Source organism: Eurosta solidaginis, chromosome 3 (assembly GCF_040869045.1).
Source record: "Eurosta solidaginis isolate ZX-2024a chromosome 3, ASM4086904v1, whole genome shotgun sequence".
Taxonomy (NCBI): Eukaryota; Metazoa; Arthropoda; class Insecta; order Diptera; family Tephritidae; genus Eurosta; species Eurosta solidaginis.
In genome coordinates, this window is record NC_090321.1 from 184,783,326 (window position 1) to 184,809,806 (window position 26,481).

General features: G+C 37.2%; 1 protein-coding gene across 2 annotated transcripts in view; it reads left to right on the plus strand.

Moving 5' to 3' along the window:
- The first annotated feature begins 1,642 nt into the window (after window positions 1–1,642).
- Window positions 1,643–26,481, plus strand: part of spab (space blanket) — a 52,734-nt gene continuing 27,895 nt past the window's right edge. Inside the window, exon 1 of one of the 2 annotated variants that reach the window (XM_067774241.1) lies at window positions 1,643–1,767. The gene's annotated coding sequence lies outside the window, so the exon portion shown is untranslated. Of the gene's footprint in view, window positions 1,768–1,818; window positions 2,019–26,481 lie in introns of those variants that run through there. The other variant, XM_067774243.1, reaches the window with a different exon arrangement.

Genomic DNA, 26,481 nt, shown 5'->3' on the forward strand with positions numbered 1-26,481 from the left:
CATGGATCTGGGGGGTGGGAGGGCAGTATGGCCTAGAAGGTCGCATGTGGTCATAACAAATCGTTCCCGATGTGGTCGGGCTTGTACCGGAACGCACCGGATCTGCATCCGGCGAAGGACCATCAACATCGATAACACTTCCCAAGACCTTCGGGGAGTGTCCTTATCGCTACAACAACAACAACGACGTCATATCTGGCACATCAGCAAAATTCAAAACTCTGCTGCTAACGGAGCCCCACAGCGCTTAGAAAATCATTTACAAATTCCCAGAGCAACATTAAAATGCCAACTTCTGCAAGTTTTCTTACTAAAACTGCAATAAAAAGCAGAATAGTAAACAAATAAATAAGCATTAGGAAGAAAGCAAAGCCATTTAGTGACTATAACGGTGATTAACAGGAAAAAATTGCTTGGCTGTTAAGAGAGCTAAGCTTAATATTAATAATTAAAGGAAGAATAAAATAAACACATATAAAGAAAAGAAAGCAAACCAGGAGATGGGTGGGGAGGGAAGTTAAGGGAAGGGAAGGGAAAGTCAGGGAAGGGATGAACGAGCAATTCAAAACACTGGAGAAACCCCCGAAACCTGACTAAAATCCAGGGCCTGTAATGCCAAAGAAGGACCAGTATTCCAAGGGGGCTTGAAATGTCCTTACGGCAGTATGTAGGAGATGATTCCGTCGTGCGTCCGACTGACCGGGAGGTGAGGGATGTATGTTTTCACACCACTTCCAGCGCTTTAACCCTAGGATGCGAGTGTGTGGCGGTGTGTAGGTGTCCAATGTAGGCCATTACATCAATAGCGCACCAGGATCTGTTTAGTGTGGCTTTGGCCTTATACGGAGCGTGAGTATAGAGTGCTGCCGCTGTACCTGTAGGGTACCTTAAGTGAGTCATCTTAGCCTCGTTGCCAGCGACTGCAACTTCTTCAAAAGCGACTTATCTACCGCCAAAAGAATAATCTGCCGCCGAGGAAAGTATCCACCGCCGAAGTAGAATGCTAAAAGTATACTGCCGAAGCCCCTGCGCTATCCCACATACTCTTCTTTGCTACTGTGACCATTCCACACACAATTTCGGTTTACTTGTTACTTTAGTTCTTCAAGCTTTTTTTGGTAAAAAATAATCACGAAACAATTCATTTAAGATGGTCCTTAAAGGGTTAACAATGTACACATATGTATTATAAAGAGACAAGCATACCGCATTGAATTTAACATATGTCCAAAGAAGCTTTACAAGATAATAGCTTTAAATTTTTATGTATGTGTGTGGTTTAGTTGAAGCGATGAGCTTTTTCAAATTTTAATTCATAAAATTCACAAAGTATCCGCAACCCTTATGTGTCACATAACCTTATTCGCCCATAAGTATGCTTCGCATGATACCACATGCATACATGACTTCATACATACATACTGAAACCTTCTTCGTATAAATAACCGATTTGCAACGAAATACTCAAGGTACCTTTAATTTGCGTGCGTATGTAAGGTGTAATGTAAGCGAGCTTTTTATTTCATTCTGTTCATATACATGTATGTAAATATGTTCGTGTTTTTTACACATTCACCGACCGACAAGGACTTTCAGCTTTGCCAATTATAACGTTAGCAAACGATATGAGGACAGTCGACAGGTGTTGGCTTAAGCCAAGTGACGTTCCGGATATTTAGTTATTTAGCGTACGCGTACGTGTTCGCAACGTAAAATTGTGTTGACGGCAAGAAAGTTCAAACAGGAAAATATAAATAAAAGCGAAATGTAAAGTGTACCAATATTCATAATTTTATAGTGCTTAAGTGATTTTCTTAGTGTTAGTCTAGTAATTTTGTCGGCGCATTTGTGTGCGAAAACGTAGTTGAAGAGTGTTGGTAAACTATTTTTTTTTTTTTAATTTAGGCAATTGTGTCTAAATATAGCACATTTTCACATATTCATAAGTACATCCGCATATGTATGTAAGTGGTATCAAATAAAAGCAAAATAATAAAGTAACGAGGGGAAACCTTAAGGTACGAGTTCAAAGGAAATTTTGATGTCAATTTATGACTTTCTATTTTGTATGAGCTTTGGATATATTTAAGAATAGAAGATGTTATAATGTAGACTGGTTCAGTCCCTATACGAAATAAAAATAATTTCAGTTGACCGCTCTTATAATCTTATGTTAAAAGGCTTTTCAAAATAAATTTTTTTTATACTATCAATTACGGCCGAAATATTTTTTTTAAATGTATTGACTTTTTATTGTGAGTAAATGTAATGCAAAATTAAAAAATTTTTTTTTTAGGTAAATGCAAACAAAGTTTTTTTTATAGAAACTTTTTCGCCTTTGCAAGTATTCTAATATCAGCATAATTTCGTTAGTTCTTTATCTTGAAATAATCTTTATCTTGATAAAATCTAAAAAAAAACTCACTTGACTTGACTTAAATCAGTTTACAATAAAACGTGCCATATGTATTACATGTTTGGTCTTGAGAAGGGCTATATGTCCTTCGTATGCTCCTTTGAGCTCTACAATATTTCTCACATTGTCTTTTGCTGCATAGTTTGGTCAAACGTGAAGCATACTTTAAGGCGTTACAACATATTTCTCAGGCACTCCTATGCGAAAACGACCTCGAAGCTGAAAATCATATTAAAATCAAAGATAGAGCTTTTCAAAACTATAATCATTCCATAGCGGATAAAAAATTAAGGTACAATAACAAGGAAAACAATCTTGGCTTTTTTTCTTAGAATCAACAAGTAAGGATGGCTAAGTTCGGGTGTAACCGAACATCACATACTCAATTGAGAGCTATGGAGACAAAATAAGAGAAAATCATCTCGTAGTAAAATGAACCTAGGGTAACCCTGGAATGTGTTTGTATGACATATGTATCAAATGGAAGGTATTAAAGAGTATTTTAAGAGGGAGTGGGCCATAGTTCTATAGATGTACGCCATTTAGGGATATCGCCATAACGGTGGACCAGGGCTGACTCTAGAATTTGTTTGTACGATATGGGTATCAAATGAAAGGAGTTAATGACTATTTTAAAAGGGAGTGGGCCTAAGTTCTATAGGTGGACTCCTTTTCGAGATATCGCCATAAAGGTGGACCAGGGGTGACTCTATAATTTGTTTGTACGATATGGGTATCAAAAGAAAAGTGTTAGTGAGTATTTTAAAAGGGAGTGGGCCTTAGTTCTATGGGTAGACCCCTTTTCGAGATATCGCCATAAACGTGGACCAGGGGTGACTCTAGAATTTGTTTGTACAATATGAGTATCAAACGAAAGGTGTTATAGAGTATTTTAAAAGGGAGTGGGCCTTAGTTCTATGGGTGGACGCCTTTTCGAGATATCGCCATAAACTTGGACCAGGGGTGACTCTAGAATGCGTTTGTACAATATGGGTATCAAACGAAAGGTGTTATAGAGTATTTTAAAAGGGAGTGGGCCTTAGTTCTATGGGTGGACGCCTTTTCGAGATATCGCCATAAACTTGGACCAGGGGTGACTCTAGAATGCGTTTGTACAATATGGGTACCAAACGAAAGGTGTTATCGAGTATTTTAAAAGGGAGTGGGCCTTAGTTCTATGGGTGGACGCCTTTTCGAGATATCGCCATAAAGGTGGACCAGGGGTGACTCTAGAATTTGTTTGTACGATATGGGTATCAAATGAAAAGTTTTAATGAGTATTTTAAAAGGGAGTGGGCCTTAGTTCTATAGGTGGACGCCTTTTCGGAATATCGTTATAAAGGTGGACCAGGGGTGACTCTAGAATGCTTTGGTACAATATATGTATCAAACGAAAGGTGTTAATAGGTATTTTAAAAGGGAATGGGCCTTAGCTCTATTCGTGGACGCCTTTTCGGGATATCAACATAAACGTGGACTAGGGGTGACTCTAGAATGCGTTTCCAAAATTATATTTTGCGTCAATAGACCAATCCAATTACCATGTTTCATCCCTTTTTTCGTATTTGGTATATTATTATGGCATTTTTTTCATTTTTAGTAATTTTCGATATCGAAAAAGTGGGCGTGGTCATAGTCGGATTGCGGCAATTTTTACACCAATATAAAGTGAGTTCAGATAAGTACGTAAACTGAGTTTAGTAAAAATATATCGATTTTTGGTCAAGTTATCGTGTTAACGGCCGAGCGGAAGGACAGACGGTCGACTGTGTATAAAAACTGGGCGTGGCTTCAAACGATTTCGCGCTTTTTCACAGAAAACAGTTATCGTACCAGAATCTAAGCCTCTACCAAATTTCACAAGGATTGGTAATGTTTTGTTCGACATGTGGCATTAAAAGTATCCTAAATAAAAAGGGCGGAGCCACGCCCATTTTGAAAATTTCTTTTATTTTTGTATTTTGTTGCACCATATCATTACTGGAGTTGAATGTTGACATAATTTACTTATATACTTTAAAGTTATTAACTTTTCTTTTAAAATTTGACTAAAAAAAAATTTTTTTTTTTAAAGTGGGCGTGGCCGTTCTCCGATTTTGCTAATTTTTATTAAGCATACATATAGTAATAAGAGTAATGTCCCTGCTAAATTTCATCATGATATCTTCAACGACTGCCAAATTACAGCTTGCAAAACTTCTAAATTACCTTCTTTTAAAAGTGGGCGGTAGTTTTCAATTCTACGTCATAAGTTCAACTCACCTACCAAGTTTCATTGCTTTATTCGTATTTGGTAATGAATTATCGCACTTTTTCGATTTTTCGAAATTTTCGATATCGAAAAAGTGGGCATGGTTATAGTCCGATATCGTTCATTTTAAATAGCGATCTAAGATGAGTGCCCAGGAACCTACATACGAAATTTCATCAAGATACCTCAAAATTTACTTAATTTATCGTATTAACGGACGGACGGACGGACATGGCTCAATCGAATTTTTTTCGATACTGATGATTTTGATATATAGAAATCTATATCTATCTCGATTCCTTTATACCTGTACAACCAACCGTTATCCAATCAATACTCTGTGAGCTCGGCTCAACTGAGTATAAAAATAATCAAGTGGTTATAATAACCAACCAATTACACGCAAAAATATCCGTACTACCTGAAAAGACGAAATTATTGAATTATTGAAATTATTTTTAATAAAAGCGTTACATACGTACAAAACATACAAGTGCGGCTAATAATCTTGTTGAATACGTATATATATATTTTCTGACAGCCGCTCTATATAAACTTAAAATTTAGTCTATTCTACGCTAAAGCAGAATGGTTTCTGACATCGTTTAATATTTCCGCTGGTTTAATTTTAAAGAACCCGTAAATTTCAGAAAGAACATTTAGTTTCTTTTTTTTATCAGTTGCGTAGCATTTCAATCGTAAGCACTTTATCATAAAAAGTCTTATTTCTCCTTTTTTTGGGAAGTACAAATTTAAAGATATTTTAAAGATCACTAACAGGTTCAGATGCTCTAAAAAATTCGATTCTAATAAATTTAACCCCACGAAATTTCAATAAGGGAACTCTCGGAAGTAATTCTTATACGAAAACGCGAAAAGCCTCGAAAAACAAAAAGGGAGCTTTCTCCCTTAAAGCATGCATAATATTTTTTAATCATCCCATTTTAATATTTTAGGAAAGATTTATAGCTGATTGGTTCGTGGTCCCATTTTTTGAGAAATATGAAAAAACGATATCTTAGATATTAGAATTCACCAAGGATGAAATCAATAGCTCAAAGAACGCCGTCAAATTTACAAAATAGTTTTTAATCGCCCTACTTTTATTTCCCACAAGCCTTTATTAGTGACAAGTAGTTAGTCGGTTAAAGGACTAAACTAACATTAGAAAGTGAATTTAATAAAGAATGGGAAATTGTTACTTACCTTACCGCGCAAGCTTACTATTTTATTATTTGTTATCTCCCTTGGTCCGAGGAAACATTCTAACAACAGGATAGACTTTTTGCTCCCTCTTTTTGGTTATATGAAAGGACCTATACTTTGAAAGTCAACAAAAAATGAACATGTTCCAGAAAAATAAGTAATCATCGAAAAAATACACGGCGACCCTCAATAGCAGAAATTCGAGTCTATCTTTTCCATCACTTGAAAATATAGATAGACGAATTGATTTTGGTGAGGTCTATTGTGATCTTTTTCTCTTCACGGCATTTCATCCACACTTTCAGGAAGTCCAAAATGATGCCTGCCCTTGCAAAGTACATGTAAGTGTACTTTCAAACGATGAATTTAGGCCCCAGTCTTTTTCTCGTAACAAAATCGCATTCAACATGAATGTACTTCGCAGCGCCATCTTTGCAAAGCTGACAGATACTGCTGGACTGTATGCCTAGTTTCTGCGTGTCGCTTTTGAGCCTGCAGTGAAACCAGTTAGCTTGTTTTAGTCATGGCACTGCTGTTTAAAAGATTATTCGTGGCCTTGTATTGATTTGTGTATCCCCCTAGAAGTGCCTTTGACCTCTGCAATTGTGTGCTTCAAATAAAGGGGTTTGCTTGTCATATAACAATCGTGCTCTCGTTGTGTGTGTGAAAAAGCAATCGCTTTCAATTTTTGGAGAGTCATGTTTTAAAACATTCTTGCTTTCTCTGATTCACCTCATTCTGCCTGCGTGAATGGATTCTGACCACATCTTCCGTCTTTCGGAAACTGACCTTTATGGTCAGGCTGTTCGCTTCTCTATTGCCATCCACCCTGTGGCTGTTTCTGATGCAGGCTAAATGGCTTGTGTTACTTTTATGCGGTCTAACTCTCGCTAAATATAACAATTCTCCCATTGGACCCCGTTGGAGGGCTTTGATTACAAGTGTCACACTTGGTTTTGTCTCTCTACTATACTTGTAACCACTTTTAGAATACTTACTCTGTTTCTGCCAAAGCTCTTTTTAGCTATGTTTGCCAGCGTGCTCCTGGCTGTCGCGGCAATTATCTAATACCAATATCCCGACTCAAAAAGAAAACAGCACCAAAAAATAACATATAATCAGCTAACTCTACAAAATGGGGCACAGCAAGTTTCTATGGTAGATTTAACGAATGCTTAAACAGACTGTTGTTGGCCGATTTTATCTCGGTTTGAATTCTAACGTATCATAGCTTCTAATTCTTTAAGATCATATAGCTCGTTGTACGATAGGATGGATCAATGAAGTCAGCTGATTCAACTTAATCAAAGTAACTTCAGACCTTGTTAGTTCATTATTTGTGGATATAATGCCAATTTCACAGAGAGGCTTAATGAAATAATTAGTAAAGTTTTCTACATTAAAGGCCTAATTGAACTCAATCTTCCACACAAAATACAAATTCTTAATTATCTCATTGTCAATGTAACAAATGACAATCAAAAATGAATTTCTTTCAATAATTTACGAAATATAGAAAAACACGAAAAAATTCCAAATTTAATTTTCGCTGCATTTGCTGCAAAATATAATATGGCTTTTTCGAAAATAGGCACATCTGTGAGTAGTTGCGCATGCATTTGATTTTGATTGTATTTATAGTTAAGAATGAAAATGGCTGCTTTCCATTTTAACTATTTTTTGTAAATACGAAATATTTTTTGGGGCTGCTGACAGATGTTCGCTTAATGAAGCAAAAGGCCCTGTATGAAAAGGTAAATTTAATTATTTCATTAAATAGAATTGTGATTCGATTAAGTTTCTGTGTGAAAACGGTATAAGCTAACTATTTATCGTGAAAAACTACACTGCCGAGCTACCACCGAAATCAATTTCATCCCAAATATCAAGTCCGCTTTAGGGGGCTTAGAATATGCCTGTCGTAAGAGGAGACTAAAATAACAAATTGGTTCAAGGAGTTGTGTAGCGCAACCCTCTCAAGGGTTTGCCAGCGCAATATATATCTCCTCCAACCCAATTGTCAACCTCACCTACCCGTGGCGAATCCTGTTTCATTAACACAACAACAACACATAGATCTAAGATGTGGGATGGCGGGATGGCCTAGAAAGTTTTATGTCGTCATACCGAATCGTTCCCGAGATGGTCGGGCTAGTACCATTATGGTAATTGTTACCGGAACGTACCGGATCTGCATCCGGCAAAGGACCATCAACATCGATAACACTTCCCAAGGCCTTCGGGGAGTGGCCGTATCGTTACAACAACAACAGTGAAAACTTAGTTTATATTTGGAGAGAAGAAGAACTTCACTTCATTGCAAAAGCATATTGGTAAAGGTCTAGCTTTCTTGTGGTAAATCAAATGTGTCTGAGTTATAACGCAGGAAAAATTACTTCAAGCTTTCGTAGAATTATATTTTCAACCCTGTGTGTCCTACTCTTTCCTCTACTGCAACTGTAACATTAAAATTTTCAAATCTTTAATAACTTTTCCTAAAATTTTCATTATATTTTGTTTTTCGTTCCTATAATTTTCCTGTGATTAAAATTTGTAGGTACATAAACTACAATTAAGTTGCCTTTCCTTCCTTCCATGAAGCTGTGCAAAACGGTCAATTAAAACAAATTAATTTACAGTTAAACAAGCAATTTGTTACTTAGATACATGTTGAAAAAAGAAACAAAAACAACATGTTAACCACATTCAGCGCTATGAAGTTAGACTCAAATCGCTGTAGGAATATATATTGATACTTGCTTTAGGCGTCGGTATGTTTGTGCATATGGGCCCACACATTAAAGTTAGTTTGTGGAATATGCAGATATGTATGTATGTATATATCTCGTCAATTGTTGCATAATTATCATATTTAGTTTTGTTTGAGGTAATTAATTAATGATGCCAATGTATGCGGTAACACACAAGTACTGTATACAACCAAGAATTTCAACGGAAGTCCTCATTGTGTGTATGTGTGTGTTTGAAATGCGTGTGGCATGCAAAAGTTGTGAATATTGTTTTAAGGTGGTATTTTTTTTATTTTTCGCTTAATAATGACATTGATTTTAAACGTTTTTTTAAATGACAGCACAGTTTCATATGGGCAAACATAGCTCAAAAAAATAAACCTTTGAACAAAATTCAGGCGACAGATAATTATAGTTTGTATCGATCAGGCAGGACTTTTTTATGCTATTTTATTATAGATACAAGTGGCTATATATTACCAAGAATGCTGCTGTCCAAACGTTAACCTAGGAACCACATTTGAAACAAATCGCAATGTTCAATATTTTTCCAGAAAAGTTCGGCACATATGGGCAAATATAAGCTTAGTCAAAGATAGTTAAATAATAACCCCCGTACCAAATTTCCAGCAAATCGCTCCAAAAATAAAATTTTTTTTAAAACAGGTTGAGCACTGGCCTTCTTTCTGGAAATAAAAGTTTTCCAAATATTAACCCAGACAAAGAGGTAGCCCTGTACCAACTTTCAAGGAAATCGCACTATAAAAAAGACTTATTGGAATGAGTCGGTCCCAGGTCCACTTCTATTCTCCTATCATGAAATTTTGATCAAAATTGGTGGTAACACCAGCAATACGTAATTTGTCAAATCCCTTCAACTGCTTCGCCTATAGGGTTAGCAAAATGGCTAATTCAATCGATAGAAAAATCAGGAAGTACGCAATTGTTTAGCAGGTTATCAGTTTTAACGGATCAGGAAGTGCCATATCCGATCGATCCATCATTTTAGGCATTGTGAATGATTTTTTCGTAGTCGTAGGGCTATCAAACTTCGCTACGCATCAACAGTCGGGTTTAGAACGGGCTGTGGAACTGGACAAAAAAAAAGCAGAGGTATTTGACATTGTGGACCTTGAATTTTTACTAATGGAAATTCTATCTTACCTGGGGTGTGCAAAAGCTTAGACTTTATGGAAATTTCTTTGATCTTGATTCAATAATTCTTAAGTTGAATATGAACCTCGAGCTCGATCTCCACTCATATTTATCGTAACAAATTATTATATAAACGTAGTCTTATCTGAATCTATTTTATCATCTTTTCATTTATGAACTTATGTATGACTCAAATATAAGCCAACCGTAAATTTGTTTTTAATACTTTTTCGATTTTAGCGCTGCCTAGCAAAAATGTTTGTTATGAAACTTTTCTATTTCTATGGTGAATGTATAGTTCGGATATGAGTCAAAACAGGGTGAGACTTGGTCTGTTTATAAAACATAATCATCAAATTTCTAGAAGTAAAGTTTCAAATGAAAAAGAGTTTCACAGTTTTCATCACTCTAATAAATTGAGAGCGAAACTCGTAATAGTCACAAATCAAGAAGTTATTTTTATCTCTGCACTATATGAGTGAATGAGAACAAGAAAATATGGGCGGTTTTCTGTAACATAAAACTTATCATTCCCATCAGCAATCAGTATAAGATTAACTTTATTAACGTCATAGCATACAAATGTTATTAAATTTTCACCAACACACACACGTTCGTAAGTTCGCTGCCCTGAAACACGAACTAATTCATGCAAAATAAATGAATAATAGGATGCCGTGAGCAACCTCTGAGCAAAGGCCAAATTTGGTTTAACTAACCATTTATTTTGCTTACACTCAACTATTCTTCAAAAACACCAAAGTCATGGCCTTTCGCCGTAAGCAGGTATCGCATGTGAAACCGGACGAGCTTTCGTTACATGGAATGCTTACGCATTACACTTCATGTTGACTTAGTAATATATATCAAGTTGCCACCAAAAAATTGGCAACTTAATATAATGCGTATGATGATGCCATAGAATACAATAGCTGACTCTTTGTGTTCGGCGAAATAGCATCTGGCTCTGGAATACAACTTTTTGTTTACAACTTATTGGCTATGATCTCCGTCTCAAAAGGGCAAACCATTAATTTCGTGAATGCGTCTGTCACACCTAGACGGGAAAAAATTACACAAATAGATAAGTAGCAAACAAACTATCCAGCGAACATGACCGTCATTTGTGCGCATTGTTTATTAAACGTAAGTCTTTTCGTACAAATGAGTGCTCACAAATGAGCGACAGTCATGGCCACTTTGTAGTTTATTTCCCACTCATATTTTTGCGTTATTTCTCTCCTTCATAAGTGTGACTGATTCATATTCTCATGCCCTAACTCAGCTGAAGCAAAGTGAGGCAACTTAATAAATTATATTACGACAACAACTATATTTTACTAGATATTAAATTGTGTGAGCGTATGTGCTGGTATATGATTACAAAAGTCAACAAACTAGCCACAGGACATTTTTTCGGAAATTTGAGTTATTTATGTATGAATGTGCTTGCTATACTCTTTATGCCCGTACATAAGTATATCTGATTACAATTCTGTATATTTAGCTTCACTTTCCTACTAATTTGTTTTCATATTAATTTTCAAGCATAGTTTTGCTCATCTTTTTTGTTCGTGCTAATGAGGATTTGTTAATGAATATAGTAATAAATTAAGGCTGTGTGCGAGTACGACTAAATTTTAGGTACCTAAACTAATATTTCACTGGAACTTTCCAGCACTGCAATAATTTACGAAAAAGCTGTCAAAACTGTGCGAATTGATTTGAAAACCTAAATTGTTTATTTCTGCTAAGAAAATAATAATATGAGAAATTTGGTGTTTTTGATGCGTTTTCACGCTTAAAAAGAACAGAGGTCAATTAGGGTCCGCGGTAAGTACGTATCCCAAGATAGCAATTCAAGAAAATGCAGTGGCTCCGTTTTATGAGGCTTTTTTTCAGACATAGTGGTGTACGTGCACAATGACCATTTCCACAATCTCGAATAAATACTGTGATGCATGATACAAAAAAGAAGGTAGTTCCACTCAAAAATTTTGACGTAGTTGGGGATTTTTGAAGTCTCATAACGTTTGTTGTTTTGCCAAAAACGTTGCCACACCATTACTGTTTAAGGCGAAATTGTGGTTTTTCGAGATGGAAATTTCCTTTCGGATGAAAACCTAGTGGTCATCTGAGACAATAATAATATGCTGTAGCACGATTTATGTTCATAAATATGGATTGAGAATATAGTAAAACATGCAATTTTATTGAAAAATAGTGGATAATGACTCATACATCGGTTAATGAAAAATAAAATAAATGTAAGGCGCGATAACCTCCGAAGAGATCTAAGGCCGAGCTTCTCTTCCAATTTGCGTCGTGCTCCTCTTGATTTTCCCTACAAATCGGCCGGACGGGACCTACATGTTTTTATGCCGACTCCGAACGGCATCTGCAAGGTAGATGAGTTTTCACTGAGAGCTTTTCATGGCAGAAATACACCCGGAGCGCTTGCCAAACACTGCCGAGGGGCGACCCCGCTTAGAAAAATTTTCTTCTAATTCAAAAACCTTATTTCTAAAATTTTGATGTTGCTTTGCCCGGGGTGTGAACCCAGGACATACGGTGTGGTAGGCGGAGCACGCTACCATCACACCACGGTGGCCCCCCGGTTAATGACTCATATCTTTATGGCAGCTTGACCCCTAGACAGCAAAAAAAATACACGAAAAATGCTGTTGTTCTAGCATGGCCCTATTATCATGCCCCTACAGTGGATATTTCTAAAGGCGTGTTGAGAAAAAGTGTACCTCCAAAGTCTGCACATCTATATCAATGCTAAAAGGGCACAGAATGTGTATAGGCGGGGCTGTACCAAGGTGATCCCTGGTACAACGGGCAGAAACTCTCTCATAACTAGTGGTTCACTTGCAGAGCTACAGGGTAATATTCTCCCAAAAAAATAGTTGTAACAATTCCTTCCTAAAGCGCAACGCTTGAATTATGCAATAAATAAAAGAAAATAAAAAATGTGGACTTATAGCCAATTTATCAAGAAACTGCGATGTCGGTTTATAAGGACCTCCTTTGAGCAAGCAATTGACAAACGTGTATGTTTTGTCAAAATGTTCTGAGCAAACGTACGGGCACTTAAGAAGGCTATATTCCCTTGCTTTTTATACTCCGATCCATGTTTCTTCCACCAAAACAATTTTCGGGAGCTCGAAAAGCTTATTAAAAACCTTCTTTTCTATGCTGATATTTAGTATTAAAATATTTCCAAGGCATGGGGCTCATTTTTTCTTTTATTTAAAATAACTATGAAAGTAGTTTAGTCGTATTAGTTAATATGTAATCCATCAAAATTAGAAAAATTCGTATAATTTTTCAATCTGGTAGCTTGTTTTTGGTGAAATTGTCATTCTTTAGGCCAATTAGTGCACTTGGCTGCCAAATATGTTCAGATTGCGGTCCATATTTGAGAGGGATCCAATTTTTGTGTCGCGAACATTAGCTTGAACAAAATTAAGCTCAACATCACGTACAATCGATCGGACCTTAATCGCAGCAGGGATCATCGCTCTATGATCTATGATTTACTTACATTGAATGAACAAGAGCCATTTAATTGCATATACATACGGCGGCTGCCGTGGTGTGATGGTAGCGTGCTCCGTTTATCACATCGACCATCTTGGGTTCACGCCCCGGGCAAAGCAATCGAAATGTTAGAAACAAGTTTTTTCAAATAGAAGAAAATTTTTCTAAGCGGAGTTGTCCCTCGGCAGTGTTTGGCAAGCACTCCGAGCGTATTTTTGCCATGAAAAGCTCTCAGTGAAAACTCATTTGTCTTGCAGATGCCGTTCGTAGTCGGCATTTAACAAGTAGGTCCCGTCCGGCCAATTTGTAGAAAAAATTAAAAGGAGCACGACGCAAATTGAAAGAGAAGCCCGGCCTTAAATCTCTTCGGAGTTATCGCGCCTTACATTATTTTTTTTATATTTAAAAATTAATATTTTTGTTTTTGAAATTTGACAGTATGCTCATAAAAATTCTAAGGCTGGGTGCAAGTTGACCTAAATTTTAGGTACCCAAACTAATATTCCACTGGAACTTTCCAGCACGGCAACAATTTAGGAAAAAATTGTCAAAACTGTGCGAGTTCATTTTACAACCTAAATTGTTTGTTTATGCTAAACAAGAAAACAAAAAAATCATTAAATTACATATTTTCACATTTTGCTACATTTATGCATGTTTCCGCAGCAAAGCCTAAGTGTAATCAGGAATATGGCAGAGATAGCAGCTGACACAGAGTAACCGTGTGGCTGGGCGAAGAAGAGCTTATTTGTGAGGGCTTCCAACAACACTAGATGGTGGACGTACAACTTATAGGGACTATTTACACTGGACATATAGCCATTAGCATATTTTGGGTCTTTGAGTCAAGTCAGCTGTATTCGTAATGTTCTCCAAATAATTTTTGCTTGGGGCGAAACGTATCTTCGTCATATCATCTAATACACAATCAACACTTCACTAGCCATGAGATACATCCACTGATCAGCATTTTGTTTGTCCAAAGGTTCAGTTTAATCGTGTTTTTATTTTAAGGCTGTGTACGAGTTTGCCTAAATTGCTACCTAAATGCACAAAAAACAAAAATTACTGGATACTGTCGGCAAGGCAGTGCAAAAGAAAAACTTTCTATTTTTTAGCATACTTTTCAACCATGGTTCAATTATGTACAGGTTGGCTCATCTCATCAGCTGATTTTATTTATGTCATTGCATGGTCGAAGGGATTGTCAAAAGGAGATGGCAAACTCAAAATGAAACCAACACATTGGCAACATTTTACTTACACATACAAAAACTGCTAAGTTTTATGTTTCCATTCCATACCATTCGCACCAACACCAATACACAGATTTTGACAATTTGAACAGACATATTTTGTTGCTTTACAGATGAGCCAACCTGTATATAGTTGAACCATGTTTTCAACCTAAATTGAAATGTCAAATTTTAAGAACAAAATGAAATTGATTTTTTTATTTTATTCAGTTTTTTTTTGATTTCTACATACATACATATGTATGTATATACCAATAAAATGCGCTTGTGCACTATTTATAGCTACTTTATTGACCAGAGGACGATGATTCGACTGCGATGGTGTCCGATCAATAGTTGGAAGGTGCAGTGATGGTTTTAAATAGATTGGCGTTAACGCTGGCGGAATAAAAATCAGATCCTTGATCTTCAACCCTGGTTCAGATTCAGCAGTTATATATGTGGTTCTCAACGCCCGCACCGCTTCCCTAAAATTTGTTATTTGGGGCATTCCCAATTTACCCGTGTTCAACTTGAGGTGGAAGCAAGCGTCCAATCAGGCGGCGGCGCTGCATTTTCTTGTTCTGTGATCTAAGAATACTTTTCCTCCCATGACCCCTGTGCATGTGTTCCTGAGTAAACTAAAGTTTTGTATTGTTCGTATGAACAAACAACAATTAGTTGTCAAATTAACTCGCACAGTTTTGACAGTTTTTTCCTAAATTGTAGTGCTGGAAAGTTCCAGTGGAATATTAGGTTAGGTACCTAAAATTTAGTTCAACTCGCACCCAGCCTAAATAAGCAAAAAATTTATTTTTGTTTTTTCATATTTGACATAACAATTTAGATTGAGAAGTATGCTGGAAAAATCTATATTTTTTCTTTGCACTGCCTTGCCGACATTTCCCAGTGATTTTGAATTTTTTTCAATTTAGGTCGTAATTCAGGTCAACTCGCACACAAACCAAATTTTTATTTTACACTGCCTTGCCGACAGTTTCCAGTGATTTAGGTTTTTTCTCTATTTAGCTAGAAATTTAGGTCAACTCCCAATCAGCCTAAGTCAATTTTTTTGCGTTAAAATGTGCATGTTGTTGTTTTAACAGGAAAAACACTCCTAAAGGTTTATGGGAATCTTACGTATGTAGGCAGTTCTGTGCCGTATATGAATTCGCTGCGTTCCTAGCAACGTTCTGATATCCGCCACACTGCCGCGTGAACGATTCGTTTGACCCCCAGTGTCTTTGGGTCTGTGCATTTTAGTCACCTTTTACTACGGGCATGTCTTATCGAGGAGTTACGTAACAACGTTGTGAGATTAAATCTGCAGCTGCTGACCCATGCTTTAAGAAGATGCTCTCAAGATCTCTAACATTATTTAGACTCTTATCGCTCTCTTACGCTGCTTTCGTTGTAAATTAACTATTACAGCGTATAGAAGTGGGGGCACATTTGTAGCAAAGTCAAGTATCAGGGTGTCATTCTAGAAAGGATTACACTGAAGTGTAATATATTAGAGCGGATAAAGCCTTGTTGCAGCTGTTAACTTTGTATTCTTGGCCATTAAGTCTGCAGGCGGCATGTGCAGAATGGTTTGCAACGCAGGTGTCGACAGGACAGGATCATTGACAATCTGCATACCTCCTCTAGTCTTTTAGTTCACATTCAGCGGAAACATATACAAGTGGGAGTCAGAGTGGTAATAGTGGAGAAAGGTGGGACAGAAATAGGAACGAAAGAGCGGGAAGAGCACGAGAGTGATAAAGTAAAAGGACCGTTTTGGAAATGTATGAGCAAAGCAAATTTTGGCCAGGTCAACGTCTACCGCATATACTGATTGTCTATAAATATCACTACCCCTTTGAATCATTGTTTGAAATAATTAAATCAAATGACGTAATACTTTTTAGATCTACTGACGCCCAAAAGGCCTGAGAACACAACAAATAGACATCAAAGATTTACATAGATAAATTTATCAAAAATGCCAAATTTTTATGGTATAATTCTGCTTACAAATATTTACGAAACAAATATGGTAAATTACAGTATAACTTTGTATGAAATAATGAATTAAAGTTATTGAATGAAGCTTATTAAAAAATTAGATCATGACTCATACATTGCTCTCAAACTACTAAACCTCTTGCAATTTATATTGATGTTATCCAAACAAATGTAATATTGTAAGGAGATATATTACTTAATCAACAAAAAAAAACAAAAATAAGGCATGTTGTCCAATAAGTGTATTTGTTATATTAGCTTAGATGCTCTGGTTGTCGTGGGTGCAATCGAAAGTCAAAAGGTCATCAATTTTCCAATTTGTATTCAGAATGTAACAAAAATTTAATTCAAGAGAAATGAAATGTATGGGGTATTACATATTTCAATATAATGTTTGGATTGAAGTAAGCACGTAACATATTTTTGCAGCGTCTATGGAGAATATTACAACTATGTGTCCTGCATCGCCACATTACCACGAAGTACGAAGCCATTCTCAAGAGTAAGGTAAAACGCGATCGACATCACTTAAGTTGGCTGCAGATTGATATATGTGTATATGTTATATATATGCGTAATAGGGCGGGTCGATTTAAAAATCGCTCATTGCTCTGTGAAAATCGTATTCTAGGGATCAAAATAAGAAACTTTGCCGAAGGAACCATACCTCTAAAATGAATTCTGATGTCTCATTCAGCGAAATATATCGTTAGCTTAATGTGGAAATGTGCTAAGTCACTTTTTATGAATTTTACAGGAGACGAAAAAAACTGAATAATTTTTGAAATAACCTTTTTTTCAAAACTGTGAATGAGGATACTTTAGTTGCAATACTTTTGAGTGTAGAAGCTTTGAAAAAGATAAATAAAAATCATGTATGCTAACCCAGCAGCTATTTTATGACTTAGCACAGTTTCCTCACTCAAAACAAATTTTTTCTCCTGACTTAGCACTTTTTACTCAATATTTTTCCCTATCACTCCTCCCCTTTAATGATTGAAATATAACACTAAAACTATAAATTTCACAAAAAATATTATTTAATTGTCGAACTATTTCTAACTATTGGCGGCCACCGTGGTGTGATGGTAGCGTGCTCCGCCTACCATTCGGTGTGGTTCACACCCCGGGCAAAGCAACATCAAAATTTTAGAAATAAGGTTTTTCAATTAGAAGAACATTTTTCTAAGCGGACTCGCCCCGCGGCAGTATTTGGCAAGCACTACGAGTGTATTTCTGCCATGAAAAGCTCTCAGTGAAAACTCATCTGTCTTGCAGACGCCGTTCAGAGTCGGCATAAAACAAGTAGGTGCCGTCCCGCCAATTTGTAGGAAGAATTAAAAAAAGGAGAACGACGTAAATTGGAAGAGAAGCTCGACCTAAAATCTCTTCGGAGGTTATCGCGCCTTACATTTATTTATTTATTTTATTTCTAACGGTTCTGATCTGGACTCTTTTGTCGGATAGTGCGCAGACAATAACTTATTTCTAAATTCAAACAAGTGCTGTGTTGTGTCTTATTCTATAAAGAAAACTGCCACATACTTTATCTACAAACTAAATGCTAAATCTCTTAATCGTTGTCAAAAGAGTAAAGACTTGGGTGTAATTTTTGACTCCAAACTCTCTTTTAGTCACATTGATTTCGTTGTTTCAAAATTTGTTGGAATGGTTGGGTTCAGCTGACGTAACACCAGTGACTTTAAGAACCCTATGACGTTGAAGGCATTTTATATATCCTTGGTCAGAAGTGGTCTTCAGTATTGCTCAATAATATGGAATCCTTTCTATGAATCTAACTCCTATAAATTTGAGAAAGTTCAAAAAATGTTTACAAAAATTACTTTACGTATACTGGCCAGACGGCCTCCCATCATATTGCAGCAGGCACAAATTGATTGGTATTCAGGCTTTGCATTACAGAAGAACTTTTATCTCACTCATGCTTGCCTATAATGTAAAAAACTTGAGCATAAATTACTCTGATTTATCTACTTTGTTTATTCCATATATTCCACTGCGTGATCTTCGGCATAATAGATTATTTATCGATATAACTCATAAAACGAATTGTGCTATGAATAAACCTATAACTAGGACTATACATCTAGCAAATAGATTCAGTAGTGTTATTAATTTTAATAACAGCTTATATAAGTTTAAGCTTTAATTGTTTTCTATTTTTAACTAGTATGTAAGAAAGCATGTATGTAGTTATCGACATGTAAGAATTGAAGTAGATTATAGTCAGCGCAAAGCATTTATCATACAACAAAGGCATGTCTCAATTGGGTAAATCCAATTTCAAGAGGTTTCCAGCACAATATATAGCTTCTCCAAACGAATTTTCAACTCACCTAACCGTGGCGAATCCTGTTTCATTGACAGCCGAGGCTCTGGCGATCCCAAGTTCCTCATGGAACTAGGGTGTGGGGAGGGCGGGATGGCCTAGAAGGTTTAGTGTGGTCATATAAATCGTTCCCGAGATGGTCGAGTTAGTAGTACCTTAATAGTGCTTTGTTACCGGAACGTACTGGATCTATATCCGGCAAAGGGCCATCAACATCGGTAACACTCCCCAAAGCCTTCGGGGAGTGTCTTTGTCGTTAATACAACAACAACAACAAAGCATGTACTTTTAGACTGAATGAATTAAATAAATAAATAAAATGCGCCTACAAAGAAATTACTGGTAATTCAGATTGATATTATTGACAGGTTGACTTAGCACATTTTTTTTAACAGCTGACGACTTAGCACATTTATACATCATTGCCCACAGCACGTAAAAATTTTTTTTTTGTGATCGATGTATTTTGAATTCAGTTTTAAAACTGCATTAAAATACAATTTTTCAAAAAAAGTGGCTTAGCACATTTTCACATTAAGCTAACGATATATTCCCTCAATTAAGTTGCGTATACGCCATGGTGTTCATAACTTGTGGAAGAGCCTCAATTTCTACAATTCATATTTGCAAGCTAAATAATGAAAAAGAGCAAAATTTTAAAGAAAATAATAAGTATGAATAAAAATATAATAAAAATGTTTTTACTTATATACACAATGGTATGCGAAAAATTTTAATGGGGATAGAAAAAGATAGATCATACCATATTCAAGGCATGGGTGACAAACTACGGAAGCAACAATGTGAACGGTGTGAAAAGTTGTTTTCTTTAATAATAATGACGCTAGATAGCGGTTATAAGTGAATATAAATAAAGATTTTCTCTCGCTCTTTGGCTAAATTAAATATTCAGACTTCCTCCATGCAAAATGAGCAATTGCAAGCCACGAGCTAGCAGGTGAAAGCAATAAGAATACAAAAGCAAACTGGAAAGTGTGAAATGTGAAAATAATTAAAAAAAAAAAAAACAATATTTAAATTAACGTCGCAACATTCACTGAGCCCGCCGATGCCAAGCCAGCACACAGAGCGCTGAACTTAAGCAAAAGTGCTGCAAGCTACATTAACAAAAAAACAAAGCGAATAATACAGAAATGTGAAAAAGAGGAAATGAAAATATTTCAGAGGAAAATATTCGTATGCATGAAATAACATAAGCGATGCTTCAAAGTTACCACTGCAATATTCTTTTTTTGAAGAAACATTGTTGCTATTACCCCTTCCCCCTCCCCCCTACCTAAACCACATTTTATGGCTGTCGCCGCAAGCAACTGAACTGAACTCAATTGTATGTCTTTAAGCAACTGCAATGAAGCCACAAGCAAAACAGTACTGAAAGACTTTTTATATTCAGCGTGCTTAGCACAAATAGTTTATTAACTTTGGTAATATGACCGTTCATCGTAACGGCATAAATAAATCTAGATAATTATAGACTTCCATACATCAAAATGCTCAGGATGAAAAGGGATTTAGTGTAGTCCGTCCATCCGATCGTCCGTCTGTCTGTACACACGATAGCTTGAGTAAATATTAAGATATCTTATTGAAACTTGGTAAATGGGTTCCTTGGCACTCATCTCAGATCGGTATTTAAAGTGAGCGAAATCGGATGATAACCACGCCCATTTTTTATATATTTATTATTTAGTAATAATACAGCTAGAATATTGAAATTTGATGTGTGTACTGATATTGAGACCCTTGAAGAAAATTTGGAAACAATTTTGGATATGGGCGTGGCACCGCCCACTTGTAACAAAACCAATTTTATAAATATTATTAATCATAAATCTAAAACCATTAAGCCTATCATAACAAAACTCACCAGAGAGGTTAAAAAAAATAAAAAATAAATGTAAGGCGCAATAACCTCCGAAGAGATCTAAGGCCGAGCTCCTCTTCCAATTTGCGTCGTGCTCCTCTTGATTTTCCCTACAAATTGGCCGGACGAGACCTACATGTTTTATGCCGACTCCGAACGGCATCTGCAAGGTAGATGAGTTTTCACTGAGAGCCATGAAATGGCAGAAATACACCCGGAGCGCTTGCCAAACACTGCCGAGGGGCGAGCCCGCTTATAAAAATTTTCTTCTAACTGATAAACCTTATTTCTAAGATTTTGATGTTGCTTTGCCCGGGATGCGAACCCAGGGCATACGGTGTGGTAGGCGGAGCACGCTATCATCACACCACTGTGGCCGCCAGAGAGGTTGCTTTTACTAAAAGGAATGTTTGGGAGAAAAATTTATGAAATCGATTAAGGACCACGCCCACTTTTAGATAAAAGATTTTTAAAAGGGTCGTGGACGAATAAAATAAGTCTATGTCTTTGCAAAAAAGAGCTTTATATCAATGGTATTTCTTTTCCTAAGTGAAGTTATAACAAAAATTAGGAAATAAATTCTTATAACTAAGCAATTTTCTATGTTTCGTGAGCTATAACTCTAAAAAAATTAACGGATCGTAATAAAACTGGGAATACATATGTACTTTCTTTATAGCAGGAAATATTTCTAGTAAACACGGACGGGATCGGTTAAGTATCACGGCCACTTTTATAAAAAGATAATTATAAGGGTCGCAGAATAGAATAATATGCTACATCTTAGCGAAAAATAGTATTTTGTCAATGATATTTAACTTAACAAGTTTTATTGTAAGAGGAAACAGGGAGACATTTTTTTAAATGGGCGGTACCACGCCTCTATTTTGATCAAGCATTACACAACATTACTAGGGCCTCAAAATAAATAAACCCCTCGTAACAAAATTCGATACACATGTTAGGCTTATAACAAGAAATATTTCTAGTAAAAATGGCCTAGTTCGGTTAAAAACCACGCATACTTTTATTTAAGAGATTTTAGAAAAGTTCGTAGATTAATAAATATGTAAGATCTAGTCGAAGCCTTTTTGTATATCAGTATATTTTACTTTCAAAGTGTCATTATAACAAGAAAAAAGAAAATTGAAAAATAATTTAATGTGCGTGACACCGCCTCCTTTTTGTCCAAGCAACATCTCACGTTTTTGGGGCCGTAGCTCGTAGAAGAGTTGACGTATACATAAGTTGGTACACATATTTCCCTTATAATGAAAAATATTATTTCATAGCCACAAACTCGTTAGATATTAAAAATGTGCCTCGGTAGGATTAGAAAATAAATTACTTTTCTCACATGAACTGTACAATTGACACCCTTACATGTTAAATCTATTTTAGGTGTGGGTGCGGTTTTATGTTTGTAGCATACATTGCGGCGCTGTAGGTAAAGTAAAGCAGAGAAGATCGTGTTTTTATAATCTAATGAATAATTGAATTTTATTTATTAAGTTCGCTTAGGACACGTCATAGTAATACACAAACTAAGTAATGAATGCTTTTTCAATTAAGTCTTTGGGGTAAGTAATCATATCGACGGCTTAGAGTGCAAACCTGCAAACGGAACCGGCGAAAAACTATTACAGTTTTTCACTGACAGCATAGAAAGTGAACTCTTCATAAAGTTGATTTACTTTGTGTGTGCGCAATACTTGATGTTATTGTTGTGCCAAGTTGCTGAATTTTGGGAAAAAATGGTATTTAGCAGGTTTGCACTCTAAGCCGACAATATAATTAATATTAACGATTTTTCGATCCCAACCGTTCCATGTACTTAACAATTAATAAATGTTTTTCTTATGACAGTTCTGTAGTTCCAGCCAAATGGAACCGAGGGAGTATACAGGGGTAATACCCTCCCTCCGGTTAATAAATGAACTTATAACGGAAAAAAAGATAGAATGAGCTATCAACAGTTTTTCGCCATACAAATCCGCAGCACCGGATGGTATTTTCCCAGCGATGCTACGAAAAACTCGCTCTCTTGTGATATCCTGGATGGAACGTGTCTCTAAAGCCTGCATTCGCGTTAATCATGTGCCCCTGAATTGGAGAGGGACCAGGGTGGCCTTCATCGCAAAAGTCAGTAAGGTGGGACGTGGAAAGCCTAAGGATTTCAGACCCATCAGTCTTTCGTCGTTTGTTCTAAAAACGTAGGAAAGACTACTGGACGTCCACATTCGCGGTAGGTTGGATACCTCGGGGCTATCAACAGTCCAACACGCATATCTCAGGGGCCGCTCAACAGAGACCGCTTTACATGAAGTAGTCCACAAGATAGAGTCGTCCTTCGAAAACAAACAATTTACCCTGGCTGCATTCTTGGACACAGAGGGAGCTTTCAATAATGTCCGGCTGGAAGCAATAGAAGGCGCCCTTCATGTATTCGGTATAGAGGACCCTATCGTAAACTGGATAGGGAAGGCTCTGCGGTCCAGAGTGATAAGCGCTAAACTGGGGGCTAGTGAGGTCACGGCACATCCGTGAAATGGGACCCCTCAGGGCGGCGTCTTGTCACCACTGCTGTGGCTTTGCGTTATAGACAACATAGTTCGTCAACTCAACAGGGATGGGGATAAAGTAGTGGCCTACGCGGATGTCGTAGTAATACTTGTATCTGGTCTGTGTCCCCATGTGATTAGTGGGATCATGCAGGGATCAATGGAGAAGCTGAATAGTTAGGCGGAGACCGGACTAAGCGTTAATCCCTCAAAGACAGAACTAGTGCTCTTCACCACTAGGGCGAAAATTACAAGTTTCAACCGTCCCACCGTTGATGGCCAGGAGTTGAGTCTTTCTGATAGGGCCAAATACCTAGGAGTCTTTTTAACACCAAAGCTGAACTGGAGGCTTACACAGAACGCAGAGTCAAACGAGCCTACGGGGCTATGTATGCCTGCAAAGGAATGCCAGGTAAAAAGTGGTGTCTGAGGCCAGACCTAATGGAATGGATGTATAAGGCAGTTATTCGACCAATTCTGACATATGGGGCACTCGTATGGTGGAAGGTGGTAGAGGTGAAATACATAATTAACATGCTAGGTAAAGTTCAAGGATCTGCCTGCGGAGCGATTACGGGGCAATAAGTGCCCCTATTACCGTTTACAACTCAACTCTGGTTGAGTTGAAATTTCACAATTTGGTATTACAGATTACAACTCAGCTTGTCAAAAAAATGTCGGTTGAGTTGTCTAGTCTAACAACTTTTTGTGGCATTACCGTTTACAACCATGTGTTGGTGTAGTTGTCAAAGACGTCAAAATCTTACAACTGATTATTAGCAGTTGTCTCATACAAATTTGCAGTTGTTTTGAAAAAAGGTAACTTTTTACAAGACGGTTCACCACCCAATTTTTAACAAAAATTAAAAATTTAATTTCTATCATATCATTTCGGTTCAAATTTTCATGTGGTTGCTGTATTTTGCCAGATTTGTTGTACATACTAATGCAGAAAGGCGTTGGACCCACCCAGAGTTATTTTTACAAATCGCGGCCGAAGGCCGCCAACGCAGAAAGATGTTCTGTGCAAAAAAACTATGGTTCGGGCCTCATATTTCGGGTCCTCTCAGGGCCATTTTGTGGGTTTTTGTGAATATTTTTCGACAGAAATAAAATTTTTAATTTTCGCTTTCTAATCCTAAAAACGGAGATCGAAGCGCGTCTTTTGATACCACCTATGATAAGAGTTAGATGGTGCACGGTCTCATAAAACGTTACCGAAAAAAAAAAAAATTTAAGTCGGTAGTTAAACCTTTTTTAATCAAACAAAATCTACAATTCTGTACACATTTATAGAAAAAACAACGTTTAAACGAAGGATTACATTGAATAACTTTTTGACTTTATAGAGCGACATTCCGAAGTTGGACGAAGCTGGCCGCAGTTCGGATGCAACCAAAAAAGGTGAAATTATGCGAACGTGAGTCCCGTTGATACTAATCACTACTCCTGGGGATCCTGTTTTAGAGTAAAATACAATTTTTGCTGTTTCGCACTAATATGTTCCTCAATAATATCTAAGACCTCTTTGACAACTATAGATGTTGTAGGTTGTGCCAGTCCAACACTAAAATCATTTCCACAGCATTTTTGATAGCAACCGTCAGCAAGGAATCGGAGTGTAGCGCATAATTTTAAAATATGAGGTACAGCCGTCCCTCCAACGCGTTTGCAGAAATGGCCCTTCATTTCGTTTAGTAAGGAGCAAAATGCTTCCTTACTTAACCGAAAATAGCTTACAAATCTGCAAAATAACTACATTAGAATCTTATCAATTGTCACTTAAACGTTTTCTTACTTGGTGCTTGGTAAATCCAAGGGATTGGAATGATCGCGTAAATGTTTTCTTATTCGCAACATAACGCATTTGACGCATTTGTCACTAACATTTTCGTCCTTATAAAAAAATTCTATGCTAACATCCATTTTGTTTTTAATAAAGAATCACTTGCAAATGTTTAAATTTCAGCCACAAATTGATCAGCTGTTCATTTATCTGTCAAATCATCACTTTCTTAGGTTGGCAACTTCAACTGAAATAAGTTGTAATTCGTAATACCAAACAGGAGTTGAGTTGTGTGAAAGTTGAGTTGTTTTAATTACAACCCAACTAAGTTGAGTTGTATACCGTAATAGGGGCATAGGTCTTGCCCCTCGGAGGCTTTAAACGTGATATGAAATGTTGCACCGGTAGATCTCTTTGTCAAGGAAACGGCATCTCAAGGGGCCCTAAGGCTTCGGTAGTTGGGCCTTTGGAGGGAGCGTACACACGGGCACGGCCGTATCCTGCTCAATATTAACGACTCACGCATCTTGTCAAAAACGGACTACATACATCCAAGGACAGTCTTCGCCACAAACTACACTATTCCCTTCCTCATATGGAAAGATCGGAAAGATGGTGGGATCACTCGGAGATTCGACATCTTGGTTTTCACGGACGGTTCTAAAATGGCTTGCGGAGTGCGAGCGGGAGTATTTGCGAATGCCCCGCCCACGTCCTTATGTATGCGGCTTCATGACTCGGCAAGCGTGTTTCAAGCTGAGATTTTCGCTATCTTAGAGGCGTGTAAAGCGTTAATGGATATCAATGGTAACGTTAACAGGGTAGCCATTTTCTCCGATAGCCAGACGGCTCTTGGGGCCCTCGGGTCAGAGACGATATCATGAAACCTGGTTGGGCAGTGTAGGGAGAGCGCCAGGATTCTGGCGAGCCGGGCAGATCGTTACCCTGATATGAATGCCGGGCATCGAAACATACAGGGTAACGAGATGGCGGATGAGCTGGCATGGCGTGGAGCGGCTCTAGATGTCTCAAGAGCGAAGGAAGTCCTTGCACCCCTGGGACTCATCAAGGATCGCATCTCCCAGCACTGGTTGAGTGAGATCAACAATTGGTGGAATCGGTTGCGGGCCTGTAGAGTTTCCTAGAGTATGTGGCCATTGTATAACGAAAAATAATCTATAGCTGTTCTTAAGATGAACAGGAGGGATATATCCAGAGTAGTTGCGGTGCTCAAGGGACAATGGACAATTGGGGTACATGCGGCACGGATGGGATTGGATAATACCTCCTGTCGCAGCTGCAAGCGTCCGGAGGCGGTGGAAACGGTTGAGCA